Source organism: Diachasma alloeum, unplaced genomic scaffold (genome assembly GCF_001412515.2).
Source record: "Diachasma alloeum isolate Michigan unplaced genomic scaffold, Dall2.0 Dall_scaffold_00179, whole genome shotgun sequence".
NCBI classification, from domain to species: Eukaryota; Metazoa; Arthropoda; class Insecta; order Hymenoptera; family Braconidae; genus Diachasma; species Diachasma alloeum.
Window position 1 is genome coordinate 590,092 of NW_021680345.1, and position 21,996 is coordinate 612,087.

Here is a 21,996-nt window from a genome sequence, read left to right on the forward strand (position 1 = left end):
CGAGACCGGCAGCTAGTAGAGGCTATAGTAATTAACCATTCCTAATGGAAACCCTCACACCATCAACATCTACCTCAGTCCTATCGATTCGTTCGGTAGTCTTAAGCCGTTGCATCCCCGGTACCCTTAAAATATCCTCTAAATATTACCCTGTTACTCCTTCGAGGTTTTATTTTACAGGCTTTTTACGTTTTTGCATTTTTTGAGGACGTCGAAGTGAACAACTTGTAATTGGTAACTGGCGGATGGCCAAGGAGGCTTTTCCGACGATGGAAAATGGTAGTTTCACAGTAGTTATGAGAAAAAAAAATTGTATTTTTTTATGATAATAATTTTCATCTGAATTTTCACTACGAAATTGGTTTGGAGAATGAGGCAGAGAAATTTGTATATTTCTGGTACAGTTTTTCACACCGGTACATTTTCGGATCTAAACACGCGAATCTCGTACTATAAATCTTCCGCATCCTCATGTGACAGGTAATTTGGAATGCGCATCATTTTACAATGCAAATAAAGTTTCTTTTTGCAATTAATGGTTGGAAATTTTGAAATTTATGTAACACTATGCGAGTGGAATCTCAATCAGACTACAATAGAAGTCCAATCAGTAACAATTGATTTTGATCGGTTCTGAATCAGAAATGTAAGACTTGTTTGGATCCATGCCTGATCAAAATGTGATTTTCTGGTGTTATTATTACTTGGAGAATTCATCTTTTGTCTGTTTACGTCTGACCGTAGACTGAGAAAATAAGAGAAAAAGAAGGTTGAGCTCAGACTGGTCTGTCATAAGATTGTTTTCATATAGAACGAGAAGAATTGGAATTAAACGGGTTTAATAATAAATTTATAATAAATTTGTGTCTTTTGATTAGTGTTGAATTTTCCCTGTGTTGAATTTCTTTTGAGTTGAACCGGTTTAGTATTCAATTTATTTGTGTTCAGTTGTGTGTGTGATGAATTGACGTGTTGAGATTAAATTATTATGTGGTAATTAGTCCTATTAAATGAATTAATTAAATTTAACTTCGCTAAGATATTTTGCTCTTGAAAATGTTCAAGTCACCAGTTTCTTGATATGAAAAAAGACGTACTTCTCAAAAAAAAAAATTTCTCAGTGTAGGAGATCGTTGGATGTCGTTCAAGTAATGTAAACTCTCATCATGCTCTGTAAAAAAAATATTACAATGCTCCATCATTATCGCATTTTCTGTCTCACATATAAGCAGCTTAAGTCGTAAATGTCGTCATCCCTACAGAATTTCTATTTCATCTGTTTTTCAATACTCATCTTCGTCCAACGTCGAGACCAATTCGCCCAGTCCCGTACTAGTCTAATGACATTAAATCCCACCTAGTTAGCATAAAACCACGGGGTTACACTCAAGAGCGAACATTGAGTAAAACCGACAAATCCTATCACTTCAAATATTAATTTTTTAACAAGAGAAATTCTGTTGTTTTATTTTCATCATCTCGGACGTTTTCTTGTGCCATTAACGAAATACCGAAGAAAAATCGCTGGAGAGAATCCAAACTAATCAGATAAAAGTATTAAGAGTGTTAGTTTATCAAATACCTGGATCTGGAATTAATTAAATGAAGGATTGGAAAAATAGACGATAAAAATTTTATTAAAATTCTCATTAGTTTTTTACAATTAAGCAAATTTATTTGTTTGGGCGGGGGGGAGAGTGACGAAGGAATTTTCCTATGAGAATCCAAACTACTAAAACGCTCAATTTCATTCAATGTAAAACTGTGCTTTTATTCGCGTCATTGGCTCGTGTACCCGGTAATTGAATGACGGGAAAATTAAGGTAATTTTAATTCTTGGCTCTTGGACGATGTCACTGACGGCAGTGGGTGAAACTCCCTCATTCCTCTCTCATCCCTTCTCTGCCCCTCACCGTCCCTCTTCCTTCTACCAATTCTCCCGCTCACCCCATATCACTGTGGTCTTTCGTCAGAAGTGAGAGGAACAGAGATGAAAATCGACGAGAGAAAGCGATGAAAATAGAGAGGGTTGAAATCGGGGTCTTGCGCTTCTGCGTTGCGTTTGCAAGGGGCTAGGCAAGGGGTGAACGAGAGGGAGGAATAGAGGGAAAATGGTACTACCGTTTTTCGCTTGTATATGTGCGCCAGCGCAGTTTCAACTATGCGGTTGGATCTCAGTCTCACAGCCTCCCTTCCGTGGTCCGTATCAGCTTCTCGTGAGAGGTGTGTCGATCGCGTTCGCGCTCGGTATTTCCCCCGTATATCAACCACGTATATTGAAATCTTCATGTGAATTCCTCCTTTTGAGAATGAACGAAAAATTCCTTCTCATTGAATAATAAAGTCGTGATTTGCATTTCATTTTTAACTTCAAAATAAAAATTATTTTTTCCCTTTTGTTGTTGTTTTTGCATTTATTTAATAGGTTATCAGTGCTAACTATTGCTTTGAAATTGATTGTTGAATTTTTTTTTTGTATTTGTGAGTTTTGAGTTTCGTGACCCAGAGAGAAAGGGTTTGAACACTTTTGGAATGTGGAAAATCCCTTGACCGGGATTACTCAACGGCACGTGACTTGGTAAGGTTTTATTTTTATTCACCACCTTTTGTTTCCATATATGATACTGAAACAACACAGTGACACACAATGCAGTTTTTCCGTTGAGTAAATAAAACCTAGTGAAGTACCAGGTGTCATTGAGCTGTGGACGGAGTTTTGTCGACTTTTTAGAGGGCTATTAAGGTTCTAAAAAAGATCGTCAAGGTGGTGTTTGACAGGAAGTTTTCGTGTAAAAGAAAATATCAGGTTTTTTTGGGACGATGTTTCTTTTTCATTATGTTTTCAGTTGGTGCGAATTGTTTGTAGGGGGAGTTAGTTGGTCAGGGACTTGAGAAGTGGGATACTGTGTCATTCATGCTCCAGTGGGAGTCGAGAGAGGGCAATTAGATGGTACGAGACCATGAAGTAATTAAACCACTGCACCTTTGCTCACACGATTCTATTCTCCTTTTTTTATTCTTTATGGTGAAAGAAAAATTACAAAGAAATTGCGTCGGAGTTGCAGAAAAGGTGCGCTGAAGGTCAAATGCTTTTGTTTTGAGCCATGTTGTTCGGTCAGCCTCATGTAGAATGGACCACCTGTAATGAAATTTTTTATACATTTGAGGTAATACTCTTCCGGGACAAATCGAATTAATAGAGATTGAAATAATTCTTCAAGAGGAAATCGAGTGAATAAGACGAATGAAATCAATCAGTAATAAAACCGCGAGAATGAAAATAATACCCCTAAATAGCCAAATATCTGCGAGAAAGGAATTATTATCGACAATATTCATAAGATAAATGATAAAAATTATCACGAAGAATTCGAACCCATAGTCAAGTAAATCGATCCTCATAATTTACAAGTGAATTTTGAAAATTATGTTAAATGAAATTTTTTTTTTTTATTACTGAGATTATAAAATACGCGAGTAGAACAATTACGAGGAACTTAATTACGTAAATGAAAGAAGAAATCGTCATGATTAATTTGCCATATATTCTCATTGAAAAAACAATGGAATTTATCGCATAAAATGTCAACAATTTTATTATAATAAATTATATAGCCCGCGATCACTCATTACACTCGACTCACGCACGAAAATTATTAATAGTTTTATTTTCACAAATGATCGATCAAATAGCTAGTCAAATATTTTTTTTTATTTACGATTCGCATTGTCAAAGTTTGTAAAACATGAAGTCAATTTTAGAAACAATCGCCTCGAAGTCTTTTTAGTTATAGCATCAATGAGGCGCTCCGTTCTCCAGTAAAAAATCAAGCACTACTCTTTTAAAATTTGATATTGTGTTGAGATTGTTGAACGATCTCGATAGAAAAAGGCGGCAACGAGATCAAAACAGTATTAATACTTCTTGAATACGATACAATTACGTGTCGACAGGAGAAACAAAATGGATATCCATTAACAATTAAAGGAGAGTACTTACCTCGGCGCCGGACAGATGAGAACAGAGAGCGCGGCAGGGTGTCAAACTGACTCGTACCTCATTATCCATGTGGTGACTTTTATTTTAATTTCTGTGTTTCTAAATCCCTAGATTTTATCGGTAAATTCGCAGGTTATTTGAACTATTGTGGTATTTCTTATTCTCTGTGATTTTCAAAATTTAATAATCGTACACAACTAAGTGAGAATTCTTTAATATAGTAGAGCTGTTTTGTAACAACGTTCAAATAACAAAAAGTACCTTGAAAACAGTGATAGGCATATCAATCAATCTTAATTACCGTTAAATTGTGAAGTTTTAACATTAATCTTAAAATTTTTAATATTCAAGGAACCATCAATTTGTACATTTAAATTTCGAAATATTCTATCAAACAATAATTTAGGTAGGAAGGTAGACGACTATTTGGATAATCGAAAATCAAGTACCTAAAGTTAGAATTAGCTGAAGGCGAAAAGTGGTTTATTTCAAGTAGAAACGTGTCAAGCCGACATCGGTTTGAATGAAACTGAAAAACGGAGTGATTCACGCCGATATCATGCCTGTTTCAATTAGTAGATAGCGACTTGCTTCAAGTCGATTTTTCAGTTTGATTCAATTCGATTTTTCGGTCTGATTCACGTTGATTTTCGGTCTCATTCAAGTCGATTTTTCGGCTTTATGCAAGCCGATTTTTCAGCTTGATTGAAACCGATTTTTCAGTTTGATTCTGGCCGATTCTTCGATTTGATTCCAGCCGATTTTTCGGTTTGATTCTAGCCGATTTTTCGGTTTGTTTCCAGCCGATTTTTCGATTTGATTCCAACCGATTTTTCGGTTTGATTCAAGTCGATTTTTCGGTTTGATTCTAGCCGATTTTTCGATTTGATTCCAGCCGATTTTTTGGTTTGATTTAAGCCGATTTTCGACTTGATTCATGTCAATTTTGGGTCATGGAACTTCGTCAATGGGGAGAAGGTTTTACATAATGGGATCTTTGTGTAGGACGGGGTGCATGGGGGTGTAGCGTCTCATCTGCAGACGCACATATCTACGCGTTGCCCACGGACACAGAGGAAAGGATGATTGACGGACGAAGGAAACTCCCGTGCTGTCTCACTCGCTCCCTGTTGTGTCACGCGTATATTTCGGATTAATTCCATCTATGGAATTGGGCTGTTTTGCGAATTGAGAAACACCTCAACGAGGCAGTCCAGCACCGACCGCCGAACACTCAGGAGTGAACACCTACTCCTTACTTTCAGATTCAGTTCGACTCGATTCAGACAGTTTTTCTTGTCTGTATCAGGATACAAGTGAAAGAGCCGAAGGTGAGGTCAGTATTTAAACTCGTCAGGAAGTACTTTTTTTCTGACATATCGTACGATATGTTCTGATATTGGGGAGGAAAGTGCCTTTTTTTCACTTGCATCATAAAAATTCTTAGAAATGAAGGAATTATTCAAGTACTTTGACGGAAATTTCAATGTAGTTTTGAATACGATTCACCATTTCAGGACAAATTATATGACAGTCAGTGAATTTTTTGTAGGGAGCGGTGAAAATTCATTATCCCTTTCACGCTTTCCCCTTAATATTGCGTGAAAAAGACATTGAAAGAAATTTCGTTCCTCGATTACATGATTTTGTCTGTAATTTACCCTCTTTTTTAGTAGACTGATGTGGAAGTCTTACAGAATATTTAACATAATCAACTAATAGGTTACAATGTTTCTTCTCATGAAAGCCCTATTCAGCGTATCCCCGAGGGCTAGAACTCTAGACGTAGACATGCATGAAACATGAACATGAAGATGAGTTTGCTTTATTACGCGATTCTGAGAATACCAGGAATAATATTTTCCTTCGGCAAGCTGTCAATATAGTTTCATTGCGTTCACATGCTTCTTTCAATCAAAATGAAAATGCGTTGATGTCACTGCCAACAGCATGGCTAATTATCTTGTAAGTCTGAAGGACCAAAAGTGTAAAATTCCTATTATGTTCATTTATTAGTGAAGTATGTAAATGAGTCCTTCCAAATAAGAAGCCATGGAATCTATCCCAAATGAATGAAACAGATTCCAATTAATTTCGTTTCCATTCGTTTGTTTTCGAAAAGTGGGAGTCGTGGGTTATTGTCAATAATATGGTGAATAACCTACGAGTTTCAATTTATCGAATAAAGAAATTGGAACAGAAATAATAGGAATCCGTTTTGTTTCATCTAGAAGTGGTGCCATATGGCCTCTATGAGATGTTGCAGAGCACACGGACTTCATTGTTGAGAACTACAATAATTTATTTTAGTGTAATGTCCAAAAATAATTTTTCTATAATTTTCTTGGGAATTCATCATCGGTACAAAATTCGTATTATGAAATTAAGAAATGACCAACTTGATCCGTCATTTCCCAATTTTATTTCCTCAACATACATTTGCCACCCGTAAAGTTAACGAAATCGAAGATAGAACAATCCATGCTATTGCTAACTGATCAGCGGAAAATCCAGGCGTTGCACTACACAGTTCAGTGAGTCATCGCTCAATGAAATAATTAAAATCATAAATTAAATCATTCGTTTATCGCTTCTCGTCCCGAGTGGTCGAGTCTTAAAGGGAGGGAAGGGCTTCCCTCCCTTTAAGAGAAATCCAAATTTCTTAATGATCGCGAAATTATTGAATTACTGGTGGAAAATGTTCACGAAATCGATAACCTTGTTACCCTTCAGACCCTTGGACCGACTTTCCCCCCGGAAAAATCCAAGATCCGACACTTTGGCCTCCGGTGAAAATTTTTTTTTTTCATTTTTCACTTTTTCCACATACTTTTGATAGTTCTGAATAGCCCGTCGCTTAAATAGTTGGAATCAACGTTCCCCCGGCTAAAAAAATAGATTTTGGCGAAAATCCACTTGCCCCGGAAAACCCGAAAATCTGACCCTTTGGCTGGGGCCAAAAAAAACGGTTTCTCAGTTTTCACTTTTTCCACATACTTTTGATAGTTCTGAATAGCCCGTCGCTTAAATAGTTGGAATCAACGTTCCCCCGGCTAAAAAAATAGATTTTGGCGAAAATCCACTTGCCCCGGAAAACCCGAAAATCTGACCCTTTGGCTGGGGCCAAAAAAAACGGTTTCTCAGTTTTCACTTTTTCCACATACTTTTGATAGTTCTGAATAGCCCGTCGCTTAAATAGTTGGAATCAACGTTCCCCCGGCTAAAAAAATAGATTTTGGCGAAAATCCACTTGCCCCGGAAAACCCGAAAATCTGACCCTTTGGCTGGGGCCAAAAAAAACGGTTTCTCAGTTTTCACTTTTTCCACATACTTTTGATAGTTCTGAATAGCCCGTCGCTTAAATAGTTGGAATCAACGTTCCCCCGGCTAAAAAAATAGATTTTGGCGAAAATCCACTTGCCCCGGAAAACCCGAAAATCTGACCCTTTGGCTGGGGCCAAAAAAAACGGTTTCTCAGTTTTCACTTTTTCCACATACTTTTGATAGTTCTGAATAGCCCGTCGCTTAAATAGTTGGAATCAACGTTCCCCCGGCTAAAAAAATAGATTTTGGCGAAAATCCACTTGCCCCGGAAAACCCGAAAATCTGACCCTTTGGCTGGGGCCAAAAAAAACGGTTTCTCAGTTTTCACTTTTTCCACATACTTTTGATAGTTCTGAATAGCCCGTCGCTTAAATAGTTGGAATCAACGTTCCCCCGGCTAAAAAAATAGATTTTGGCGAAAATCCACTTGCCCCGGAAAACCCGAAAATCTGACCCTTTGGCTGGGGCCAAAAAAAACGGTTTCTCAGTTTTCACTTTTTCCACATACTTTTGATAGTTCTGAATAGCCCGTCGCTTAAATAGTTGGAATCAACGTTCCCCCGGCTAAAAAAATAGATTTTGGCGAAAATCCACTTGCCCCGGAAAACCCGAAAATCTGACCCTTTGGCTGGGGCCAAAAAAAACGGTTTCTCAGTTTTCACTTTTTCCACATACTTTTGATAGTTCTGAATAGCCCGTCGCTTAAATAGTTGGAATCAACGTTCCCCCGGCTAAAAAAATAGATTTTGGCGAAAATCCACTTGCCCCGGAAAACCCGAAAATCTGACCCTTTGGCTGGGGCCAAAAAAAACGGTTTCTCAGTTTTCACTTTTTCCACATACTTTTGATAGTTCTGAATAGCCCGTCGCTTAAATAGTTGGAATCAACGTTCCCCCGGCTAAAAAAATAGATTTTGGCGAAAATCCACTTGCCCCGGAAAACCCGAAAATCTGACCCTTTGGCTGGGGCCAAAAAAAACGGTTTCTCAGTTTTCACTTTTTCCACATACTTTTGATAGTTCTGAATAGCCCGTCGCTTAAATAGTTGGAATCAACGTTCCCCCGGCTAAAAAAATAGATTTTGGCGAAAATCCACTTGCCCCGGAAAACCCGAAAATCTGACCCTTTGGCTGGGGCCAAAAAAAACGGTTTCTCAGTTTTCACTTTTTCCACATACTTTTGATAGTTCTGAATAGCCCGTCGCTTAAATAGTTGGAATCAACGTTCCCCCGGCTAAAAAAATAGATTTTGGCGAAAATCCACTTGCCCCGGAAAACCCGAAAATCTGACCCTTTGGCTGGGGCCTGCAAACGGGGAGATCAGGGTGGCTAAAATATATTCTGCAACCCTGTCTCCTCGTTGGCTACAAATTTCAACCCTCCGCATACATGCCTTCCCCTTCACCCGCTCGTAAACTCACGCGTTCTCGGTAGCATCGAGGAGGACTTCTCAGGACCGAAAAGAACTGAGGAATCGAAAGGTCTCTGGAAAAGTACGTTGCAGAACTGATTAGGACTTACCAGGTCCACCTAGGTCTGGAGAGATCTTGAAAGACCTGTATACGTCCAATCAGAACCAAATCCTCGACTCGGGGTGAATACCACGAGAATTTCCACCCTCCTCGGTTTGCCCAATCAGAGCTCAGTATTCGAGGTCACGTGACACCTTCATATCAGTTTTATTTTGTTAATTCATCGGGCTACCGGTGAATTATCAAAATGATAATTCCACAGTAGCCTGTCAATTGTTTTCCGTTGTTTTGATAGATTTTCCCCACATTTGGATGAAGTGTCACGTAATCCCCAACACTGCACTTTGCTTGACCAAAATTAGAATTGAGGAAATTATTCTCCGAATACCCCGCGACCTTCAAAATTCATCGGATATTTCCCTCAAGGAATGAGTGTACCAGAAAAATCGCGCGACGAAGCTATTGGGAAATACCCGATAATTTTGAAAGTCAGTTATGTTCTCACGCGCCAACTGAAAGAAATATCCATGAATTAATATTCCGGCTTCTACTTGAAAAATGTCGCATTGAGACGATAGTGTGAACATGAGAGAGATAGAGAGAACCGGATAGTGTTGTTTTTCAATTACACGGACCGGCGCCTCTAAGCGGTCGCATGCACTTTACGTTTACTAGGATAAAGTATATAAGGAGAAGAAGGAAATAGCTGAAGAGAAGTTTCCGAAAATGTCGCAGTGCACTTTCTCACTCTCTCATTGTCTCTAGCTCTCTCAACCCGTTTGGATGAAAGTTTAAGGGGGTCGGGTGTTGTATCTCTTGATTTCTCCTCCCTTCCCTCTTCAGACTCATCCGAGTGCATTCGCAATTAATAGTCATGCTGTGGGGATATAAGCGCAGTGGGACAATCGAATTTACGTTTCGGCTTATGTGTACTGGGGATTTGTTGGTGTGGGTGTGTGTGGATAATGGCCACAACGCGAACCGAATAATTCCACCAGTGGGCACTGTAAACGTATGGTCATCCTACCTGGGTCCCAGCAGCATCTCCAGTTTCATCTGTATATCCAGTAGACTGGAGAATGAGGGGCGAAGAGCAGCAGGGATAAATTTAATCAACGTGTAACTTATCACGGAATATGAAATTTTGTTTTACAGTGAAAGCGATCGATCATTTGGGATGTTTTGGGATTCTTGGCGATGCGTGGAGAATGTTTTAGGCGATTTTGGATTTGTTCTGACGAACGACTGGCAACCAACGTTGGGCCGAGATCTGCGCCCGGACCTGCCCCCACACGGAAAGAATATAGTATTTTCTTGTTGTCATTCCAGCCGTAATCTACGCGTCCGTGAATGACAAAAAAATTTTTTGCCATTCGCTGCCTTACGGCCGGAATGACAAAAAATCTTGTTTATCCCTTATTTTTTAGTTTATACATGGAGTACTTGAAATTTCATAACCATTTTTCCTCTAAATCCCATTCAATGAGAATTACTATAATATTTTCTATGAAAATTGAAAAAATTTCCAACGATGCATGCCATAATTAATGAAGATAATTTGAACAGACAAAGATGTCAAATCCCCTCAAGGTTTTTATTTTCAGAACCCCAGGGTTACTGATATCAGTATCTCATGTATCTCAATTCAAAGTGCCTTGATTTAAGGACCGTGGATATTGGATTTCCCTAAAAATTACTGAGAACTAAAACTTTTCCTCTGATTGTCAGACAAATTTCACTAGAATCGAGTAAGTTTTATCTCTGGATTTCAGTACCATGGAGTACTGGAATCGAGAGACTGTTACTGATAAAAACCAGAAACATTTTTTCTCTGTATCTACGAAATCTATTTCAAAAATGGCGTGCGAGCTTTGCAGGTATTGGAGTATTGAATTATGTAGAGAATATGGAGCAATGGGTTGTGACATGGAAGTCGTTCTCAAGGCATTGCAATCTATATGGATGGGACGACTCTATCTCATCAAGTATCTAATGGACTGAAAGAAAGACTGTTTTCTCTTACTGATTATTGATCTGTCTTCCCTTACACGGAGAGACAAATATAATATTAGAATTTTTGCACTGAAATTCTGAGAAACATTCTGGTACTGCCTTATAATCGATGCGCAAAATCTCGGAAGTCATAACAAATATCACGTACAGGGAGAAAAAACTTTGGAAAATATTACGTGACCAAATGTAAAAGTGATGCGAAACGTTTTTTCTGAAATTTTTACATAAAAACTCGAAAACAATCTGAAGCGACAAAAAAATTTTTCCTCTCGAGTTCTGGAAATTTTATGGATCGAAACGTAAAAATTACGTTTTCGTCAATCTTCATCTCAACAAATTTATTTTCGTCAATATTCCTAACTCAATTACTGATTAATGAATAATTCAATATTTGACTATTTAAATTGAGGATTACTTCAATACTTAAAATTTAAAAGTGATATTAACTAATTGACAACTTAATAATTTAATAGTAATTATAATTAATGGATATGGCTATCACTATTACCCAAATTGTACTGTAATTTTTCGTATAATTTTTTTCTCTGTGTGTTGCCCAGATGAGTAAGAGGGAAATTATTATCGTATAAAATGTCCTTGGAGGTAGTTGATGCAGGATTGCGACGCGGAAAGCATCCAATAGTGGAGGAAATGAAGGAATAGATAGAGAATGCTCAATTAGAGCGTAATTTCGCATTCGTGATGTGAAATTCTGTTTCACCAAAATGTAGTCGACAATGAGGGGATATGTTGAACTTCGTGTGCGTCAATGGTTCAATACCGCTAGTTTGATTACCATCGAGGTATGGAATATACTTAATAATCGTCGAATTCATCACCCACTGTAGAACATTCTATTTTATTGTGTTTCAATTAATCGTACGTATTTCGGAAAACTTTTTGAGGGTTTACATAACTATTCAACAGTCTTCCAGCATTTTTGGACTTTGTTTTTCTGTCAGCTACCGAATCATTCCTCAGGTGATTTTGGGCTATCATAAAGCTTGGGAAAAAATTGTTTGTTTATAGTTTACGGGTAATTTTGAATCTTCAAGGAAAAAGAAATAGGGATATCAAATAAGAATAGTGAACGGATAATCCTATAATTCAATTTCATTAAGTAAAATTTCGACATTTAGAGGTTAAACACGGAGATTTTCTGCTAACTGAGATTTCAGACGATTTTGATAATTGATTGGTGCGAGTATGGACCAAAAAAAATGCCAATGCATTCAGTTTAATTGAGAATAGGAATACAAATTTTTATAAATGTGTTAGTTACGGGATTTTCATGTGAGAAAACAAAATCGAAAAACTGCTGCGATTCTCCCATAGCGCGACCACTCAAGAGTTAATTAATATAGATGGAAATGAACTCCAGTAATTACCAAATTGGCTTTTTTGCATATTTTCAGATTTACAAATGCGTCTCATCTACATTGCAATTGACATTATCTCGCATTACATGCGAATACGTACATAGGGTTGCACTGCAGATGAAACGCGTAGGCGAGTCGTATAGTAAGCATGGGTCCAATAGGTTAATTGTTTTTTTTTACATATTGCATTACTGTAACAACTTCTTACTGTAACAACTTCTTCGTTCTAATACGAGATTGAATTCATTGTTCTCATTGCCAATATAATACAATTCTCCATTTCTTCACAATTCACAACAATCCAGAGGATGATTATTGAATAACTGAATACCGAAAAATTTCAGTAAACAATAAGAAATATTCTTATTGGTTGCCTTTTTATTATAGAGAAGAGAGAAGAAAATAAACGCGGAACACATTTTGGCCATCGTCTTTGTATTAAGATAAGATAATAAGTTTATTATTTAGGAATTTAAACAAAATTTTTACAGAGCAGAGAGATATGTGTATAGCGAATAAACAGAGAAATACAATATAAATAGTAGTTTTAAGAACATTACACGAATATCTGTGATCAAGAAATAAATGATGTAAATGCCAGGTATGATAAGTGAAGAATATAATGACTAGTATCATAAGGGAAAGGCACATTAGCTGAGCTCCGAGCAAAGAATTTAACCCAGCGTTTCTTCATCAAGTAACCAGTGTCTCAGTTGGCTCTTAAAGGAGGAAGGCGACGATAGGTCTCTGATGTGCACAGGAATACTAAGAAATATCCTTGTTGGACTCCTTTTTATTGTAGAGAAGAGGAAAGAAAATAAACGCGTGAAACATTTTGGCCATCCCCTTTTTATTATAGAAACAGAAGAACGGGAATTGGTCGGGAAGTTATTGGTTCAACCCGTAATGGGTCTCACCCACTCCACCCATCCGCAGTGGGAGGGAGCGAAGCGAGCGACCAACATTCCAGTCGAATGTTTTCTGTATTGAAATGACCATGTGTTGAATAATCATAGAACCATTTCCCTCTACCGCAACACAGTCGATTGTAACGGAAATTTTGTAGCTCTTCGGGTGTCCCGCGGTTAGATAGTTGGGAGGATTCATTATGGTTATACGCATTATTTCCACCTCGCGAATATATGCACATGCACATAGTTACGTGGGTAAACGACGATGCGCGAGCTTCTGATGAAAACGGTAAATCTGTGGGGTAGGCAGTGGATTGGTAGGAGGTGGATGGAATTGTATCTCGGATATACACTCCCATAAATCATTGACAGGCCGCTTTTCCGAGGCAACGAAGCCAATTCGACACGTGTCATATCGACGAGATTGGGAGAATATTTCACTCGTTAATAAACCCCGCGGGGAGTCGCGCCGATGGTACGGTTCATAGCGTCACCTAATCGCCTCGGATACTCCAACCGGTGTACGGTGATCAAATCGATATCCTGGATTAACGCCTTCGATGCCTCATTCGTCATATGATGAAGTACTTGAAGAAGTCAATTTTTGGGAGAATTTATTAGACAAATTGGGTTTAACGAGGTGATAAAAATTTGTAGAATTTATTGGGTGTGTGATTCTCTTAGGGAAGAGAAAAATTTCAAGATTTATTTCGTGTTTCATAGATCTCGAAAATTTTCACCTCTTATGTACGCGGTTGATACGTCCGGGATACGTAATATGCAGCTAGATCAAGATCTGCATATGCCAGGGTGAATACTGTAGCTTCAATTACATTCCGTGTTAGAATTTTTCACCTATCAGAGGTTGTATTAAATGGAAGCTCACCCACACCGTCCGAAATTTTTTGAAATTTCATGGAAGATATTGTAGCGAATCTCATGAGAATTCGTGGAAATTCATGAGTTTTCAGTGGGAGTGAGATGAAAATTTTACAACTTGATTGAATTTTTAGTGAAACATGAATATTCAGAAACAAAATAACATGAATTTTCAATGTTTGCCCTAAATTTTCCTGATTTTTCTGAATTTTCACAGAATAATTGAACTGAAAAATCAAGTATTTCATTGATTTTCAAATCATTTGAACAGAAAATCGATGGAATATTCAATTATTCAATGACAAAATTTCCTGAAATTTGAGTAGAACTTGAACACGATAAAAATTTCCAGAATTTAGTACGAAAAAATATAATGAAAATTTTTAACAGTGCATTTTTCTCCATAACCACAACCATTTTCTATACTTCTTTCTTTCAATATCTCAATTCACAACCCCCCCTCTCCCTCCTGGCAAAATCCCCCCTCCTCATTAAATACCTCGGTCGCAATTTTCTAGTTCAATCTGAAAATTATTTAAAATTAAGAAAAATTCAGTATAGATTTTATAAAATATTTGTTCTTATAAACAATCCCCAAATTCGTTAGTTTTTATGATCCCACCAAAGATAAAGTTAAAAATATTGGAGTTTCTAAAAACTAGAAACCAGTTTTTAAAGCTAATCCACTTTTTTTCTCTGTGGCGACGTTAAGGGTAAAATTATGATAACGGTCAAACGGGGAAGATAATTTGACGGATGAAAAATTACCAATTTCTACGACTCATCTAGAATTGATAAACACAACTTCCCTCACTTCCATTCTTGGGAACGCTGTAAACTTATTATTTATTGATTATTAATCAATAGGTTGTTTACCATATCTGTCTTGAATTTCATAATCTAAGGAAATTGGAAGTTCACTCCTTCCCCTCAATCGAAAAAATCACTGCCATTACTCTCGTAATAAGAAGAATTGGATTTAATTGACCAAAGGTTCTCCGATTTTCCAAAACTACCGTCAAACTGTCTCAGGAAATCCTATAAAACCACGAGGACTTCTAAATGAAATTAGTTCGGAATAACCAAGTTTGTCAAATCTTTGAATTCAGTATTCGAGGTTATGTCTGTTTGAATTAGCCAAGGTTTGCTATAGCAATTAGGCTGAAATCGCCGTTTGCGTAATTCCGTGGATAAAGGGTGGGGAGAGGGAGGAGAAAATGAGTTTTCAACCGAGGAATTCAACTAGTTCACTCTCTGGCACGAAATGACTCCCGACCGCTGGCCGCGCGCGGTTACCTCTTTCAACCCATTCCTCGGTCCGCTGGCTCCCTCATCCCTTCCCTCTCCCCTTCTCCTTTTTACGTTTTGGCTATACATTGCACTTCTTTTATGTCCCCTGAACCACATTCTATCCTCCATTTAGGAAGCGCTGGGCTCTCACCACCATCTTGTACGTATTCTCCTTTTTTTCCATTCGCTTCTGGGGCTATTTCCACTGCCTTTCAACTCTTGGATCAGCTCGGATACATCCAGTGTCTGACTACACTGCGCCATTTCCACTTCGGCCAATTTCACTTGCCCTTCTATATCTCCCAGACCCTCCCGAATAAAATCAATCTAAATGCCCTCCAATTTTTTTTCAATATTTTTTTTTCACTCCCGTCTCCGCCCTTTTGTAATATACGTGACAGATAAATCACGCGCTTTGTGTGTTTCCACAAATGGTGAGTCACGTGTGTGTCCTAGAAAGGTTGGGAGGACCATCGTATTCGAGAGGAATTCGTTTGATTGAAGCACGCTGCAATCAAAATTGCGTTTTCTCCCTTAAGTTTTTTTTTCATCCGTCACATGCATCAAATAAAAATTCATCGGTTCATTTGCTACTAGGGAATAAATTGTCACGGTTCCAATTCCGGTTTTTTTATTATCTCATATAGCCTTCATAAAATAGGATATTGCGTTATCAGTGTGTGGAATCACACTTTCTCACTTACACGTGTAGCACACCAGATTTGTCTGGCATATTTGAAAATACTCCAAAATTTTCTCTCACAGTGAACTTGGAAGTACGGTAATGCTCAGTTTCAAATGCCTATTCAGGGTGAGTCAAATAGTGATGCCGTCGAGACTAGACGAGAATTATTTCGGAAAGATCATCACGGTCTAAAAAAACATGAAAGTTGAGGAATCGTTGTAATCTCGAAAGACATTGGATCGGTGCATTTCTCCCTCGATTTTTGTGCAAAACATCCCGATCGTCGATACGCAGGAAAACATATGAGGGAAATGTCCGATTAATTTTGGAGGTCGAGTGGTATTCGACGGATTATTTTTAGTAATCGGATCCTTCCCAAACCGACTCATTTTGACTTTCTTCATGTCTTTCTTTCACTCCACAGGATAATATTTGACAGTTATTTGGTTAGAGAAATAATTGCAGAGCTAGAGGGAAATTATCAAAAGCTAGGGGAAAATAACCGCTGTAATTTTGATTGGGAAGGACTTCATGTTATTGAATACTGAACTCTGATTGGCCCAGGGAAGACCAGATCCGATTACCAAAAATAATCAGTTGAATATCATTTTGACTATATAAAATAACAATCGAATAGTGCAATTCTATTGGCTAAAATTTGAAGGGGAAAAATTCGTATTGTTATTTAGTATGTAAAAATTGGTTCTGAAGTATGATTGCGCATCTGTAATTGAAATAGAATGAAATTAAATATTTGAAAAACTACTACTGCTGCTACTGTAATTCTATCTGGGGTCCTGCTGATCCGTAGTCGGGTACGATGACGACTGAGCCATCTGACCCATATTATGGTGATGCATTTTTCTCGGGTATATGAACACTACGTGATGTTTACCTCTCTTTCTCTGTATGGATCAAAGCTATTATCCACAATTCATTAAATAATAATTCAGATGAATTGATGAATTGAGAATTAATGAATTTACTCATAATAACTTAGGATAATGATGATTATGGGATTTAACTATAACTAACTATAATCCAGCCTAATCTGATAGCTGTCGGTATGCTTGTGCAATTTTCAAGTTATAAGTTGATATTTCATTTAAAAAAAGCTTCCGAGTATTGACTCGGTTGCGATTAAAGGTCAATCGTCAGCCAAGGATAGACTCGCCGGTGCACTCAGAAAAATGATTTATTTGAATCAAATAAAATTATTTTTTGAACTAAATAAACTGTTTATTTGAGTTTGAAAAATCATTCATTTTAAATAAATTGTTTTTTTTTTTAATTTAATAAAAATTTTATTTGGAATAAATAAATTGCTTGTTTAATATAAGTAAATGCTTCTNTTGAATATCATTTTGACTATATAAAATAACAATCGAATAGTGCAATTCTATTGGCTAAAATTTGAAGGGGAAAAATTCGTATTGTTATTTAGTATGTAAAAATTGGTTCTGAAGTATGATTGCGCATCTGTAATTGAAATAGAATGAAATTAAATATTTGAAAAACTACTACTGCTGCTACTGTAATTCTATCTGGGGTCCTGCTGATCCGTAGTCGGGTACGATGACGACTGAGCCATCTGACCCATATTATGGTGATGCATTTTTCTCGGGTATATGAACACTACGTGATGTTTACCTCTCTTTCTCTGTATGGATCAAAGCTATTATCCACAATTCATTAAATAATAATTCAGATGAATTGATGAATTGAGAATTAATGAATTTACTCATAATAACTTAGGATAATGATGATTATGGGATTTAACTATAACTAACTATAATCCAGCCTAATCTGATAGCTGTCGGTATGCTTGTGCAATTTTCAAGTTATAAGTTGATATTTCATTTAAAAAAAGCTTCCGAGTATTGACTCGGTTGCGATTAAAGGTCAATCGTCAGCCAAGGATAGACTCGCCGGTGCACTCAGAAAAATGATTTATTTGAATCAAATAAAATTATTTTTTGAACTAAATAAACTGTTTATTTGAGTTTGAAAAATCATTCATTTTAAATAAATTGTTTTTTTTTTTAATTTAATAAAAATTTTATTTGGAATAAATAAATTGCTTGTTTAATATAAGTAAATGCTTCTTCTTGAAACGAGTAACCAAGTTTATTCATTTGTAATAAAAATATTCTTGAAGTAGCATATATCGACTAACCCTGCATGGTTACCATCGATTCCTTTTTTTATTGAGCAGGCTAAGATCCGAATGCTATCGATTCCTACTCTCTTTGCAGCTGGAATATCGTGTTCCCTCATTCATCACTTTCACACTCTTTACGATTTTCCACTTCTCATTCCATAGAGGGGTTGGAGTATTACTTCTCTGCACTCGACTTCACTTCACGGGCAATCCCTTTTTCTTGTACTCCATTGCAAAAAAACAAGAATGGTAGGCCCATTACTTGAAGAATCCAATGTCTTCGGTAGGTTTTCCGTTGTACGTTGACTTAAATATAATGGCGCAACCAAAATTAAAAAAAAATAATGATTCAAGTAGTCAACATCGATTTCGATGGATTTTTTACTTATATATTTTGAATAGTGTGGATATATGACTGTCAATTCCCATTCCGGACTTTTTGTGACCAAAAAAATATTCACGCGGTTAGCCATGGTATAAAATGAGTGGATTTTCGATATAACTCAGGAAGCTTTTTCTGTGGTCAGTGTTAAGGATATCCAAGTAATATTTGGCTGTGAACCTTTAGAAAATATTTTAAAAATCTAAAAAAAATGAGAAAGTGTACTTTTGGAGGAAGATTGAGGAAAAAATTTGAAAATTGCAATTTTGCTGTAAATAATTTATAAAAAAAGAAATTTTCAAAAACTTTCTTATCGAATAATTTCATAATCATATGAGGCTTAAAGGTTTCCGTGGCTGAATGACGAGCTATGTTTTCCATTACGTTGGGGGCTTTATGCATGCGGTGATGATGAAGATTCTTTTACTGAGATTTTTCTATAATCCGACAGGAGGAATTTTATGATTATAATAAATGCCTTGTTTCATTTATAATAATCCGTATTAATTACTGAAATATTCATGAGAACACGGCCTGCAGGCATTCCCGGACGGCGGCTCCGCAGAGTTAATGAAAGTCGGTCAAGTCCGAGCACCTCTTATTAAAATATGTTAATTTCAATTTTCATACTATGTCAAAACTGAATGAAAGAAGGATAATTCAATTCATTGAGGTAACAAGAAAAAATTTATTATTGTTCTTTTCAAAGTATTTCTTTTACTGGACGGGATAAGTTTATTGAATCATGGGTAAATATAGCGTCAGAAAAATGAGCGATAAGACGGGGTAAACTCGATTATATTAAACCTGTCAAGTGAACGAGCGCGAACGACATTAATTTGCAGTCTTCACACTGTTACTCCTCCCTCTCTCTCCACACCGTTTTATTTTCTATTCCAATTCGTTTTATTCTTATTCACTTCATTTTTTCCTATTCTCCTTTTTCATCATGACTCGGGTGTGTTGTAAATGGCTGCTGTAAAGTTATTCGATGCACGTACCTTGGCAAGAATGAAATTTGTCACGGTGAAAAGTACCAGGCGAATTAAAGGGTGAGTAGTGGCACTGTTGGAAGTGCGGACGGAGGGGATGAGACTGTGGAATGCCAGTGTGGGTTGCTGGGAAAATTGGACGGCGAGCCACAGCTTCGCAGTTTCATTCAAAACAACTCCGCCCATACTTAATGATTGCTTCACTATTCAGCTGAACAAAAGTTTTTTTTTTCAAGGTAGATATGTTCTAGGTAGTAGCAGATAAGTCGTCAGACGTGAAATTTCAGGAGATGTAAAATCTGTCTGTGAAGGCAAGTGTCTTTATTTATTCATTCGGTTAATAATGATTCTTCAGTTTTTTTTTCAATTCTTCATCCAAAAGGAGATATACACGGAGAAAATTCACCAACTAGTTGTTGAAATTTAACAACTATTTAATTAAAATAAGTAAAAAGATTTTTGATTTCATTCGACAACCATTTGTTGAAAGAGAAAGACATTGATCAATGGTCAAGCTATAAATGATTGCGGAAAAAACTGTTGTATATTTTTTACTGGAAAGAATTATTATTATTTCAAATAATTGATGTTTCAGTTTCATAATTATTACATTTCATTATTATTACTAGTGTTTCCAAATGTATATACCCTCACCATCTAGTTTGCTAGTCAAAATTGAGTGAATGAAATTGAAAAATCTTTTCTGAATTCCAATTAACTAGAAAAGAAACGCGCGCTTTGCGCGCGCATACTTGAGCAGTGGTTCATTGTATTTTTTATCGTTTCATTCATTTTTTCAAAGGTTATCCTTGTTCCTCGGCTTAAAGTTATCCCCGGCGAAATAGATTGCTGACAATAAAGGTGACACCAATTTTCTAATAGCGGATTAGTTGGTGAAATCCACCAAATAATTTTCTCCGTGTAGTTATTGCAATGATCTTGAGCATCAAATGTGGGGATTTCATCATATCTCCACGTTGTATGACGCCTAAAATTTCAATATTGCAAACTAGCTCTTCATTTATTCTTAAAATTCTGACTTCAAATTCGGCATCATGCCTGGCCGCAATTAGTTTTTGAGGGATAATCCGACAAATCTCCCTGGCGAAAACTTCAAAATGATGTGGTATTTCCTCAACCTTCCCTGCAATCAAACGATCTCGCACAATCGCTCGGCATTTATTAACCTGCAGCAATTGGCACTCTCGTTTGTTTGCAACGAAGGTATTTGGAAATAACCGATAATTTTGAAGCACTCGGGGTATTACTACTAATTATCGCACGTTAGTTAATTTTCCATATGCACTGATAGAAGCCTCGTTAACAGCAACTAAATCCTTCCACCTTTTTTGGCAGCGTGGGCAAATTTATTTAATTGACACCAACGATTAATCCATTTGGGAATTGAATTTTGCTCAATCAAGATACGTGATGCTGCATAACTTTTTCAGGCAATTTTCCTGGGCTCATTCGCCCATTGTTGCCCGCTGACCTTTGATACCCAATCCGATTGACCTATATTGTACATAATCATGGTTGGCGCGCGTGTTTGTGACACAATGGGAAAATCATGAGTGCTGGCAAATAAAATTTTAAACCTGCAAATCGTGAGGAAAAAGAATGAAAATTTGACAGTAAAACGATGTTCATACGGTTTATGGGTTTTTTCAGTGCATAAAAGAGTGGATTTCTTGGTTGGAAGGTTTTATGGGGTGTAAAATTCGTAGTAAATTTTATTTTGGTGAATGAGCAGAAAGTTCCAAAATTTTTCAATATCACCTACATTGAGAGAAAAGTTGAATGAAAATTATCCAGAAAATCGCGGCAAAATTCACTATGCGAAAGGTAATGGTGCAGCCAAATTGTAATTCTATAAAAAATACTTTTTGTTGAGGATCTCTTACTATACGTAAAAAATAACATTAAAAAAAATCACATATATTGGATGCAAAAAATACTGTTACCTGTGCAGTAAAATTTCCCCCACCGGTGGGGTATTTTTTTCAAAAGTGAATTTACTTTTTAACTGAGACTTTATAATACCACTGGCTGAGAAAAAAAAATTTTCTTCTTTTATTATGCAAATATTTGATAACAATATCTTCGAATATATACCTCGAACAACGCATTCTAACCATTGATGACTCCTTGTAGAGTGGGAGGCTGGAAAAAAAGACTCATTTCCCTTAGGTGTGTGATACATGCACCAGCTCCCCTAGGCTAGTCACTCCCAGGTGGTCCACATCCATATCCATATATTACATTAATCCTGAATTGTGAGATGATTATGCACATATGATCTTGCATGAGCACTCTTCATGATTTTTGAATTTTCTCAAATTTGAGATTTTCTTAGGTAAGATAATTTTGAATAATTCTAAATGGGAATGGAGTTCTTTCAAGGTTATATGTAACACAATCAGCCTATGATTCAACGAAATTATAACGGTTGGAGATGGACTTGGACCACCTGGGAATGGCCTGGAGAAAAACGCTCCTAAAAAAATAAA

The 21,996-nt window shown here is 36.8% G+C and overlaps 1 protein-coding gene across 1 annotated transcript in view; it reads left to right on the forward strand.

Moving 5' to 3' along the window:
- Positions 1-2,211: 2,211 nt before the first annotated feature.
- Positions 2,212-21,996, forward strand: part of LOC107042895 — a 204,167-nt gene continuing 184,382 nt past the window's right edge. Inside the window, exon 1 of the mRNA XM_015264145.1 lies at positions 2,212-2,578. The gene's annotated coding sequence lies outside the window, so the exon portion shown is untranslated. The remainder of the gene's footprint in view (positions 2,579-21,996) is intronic.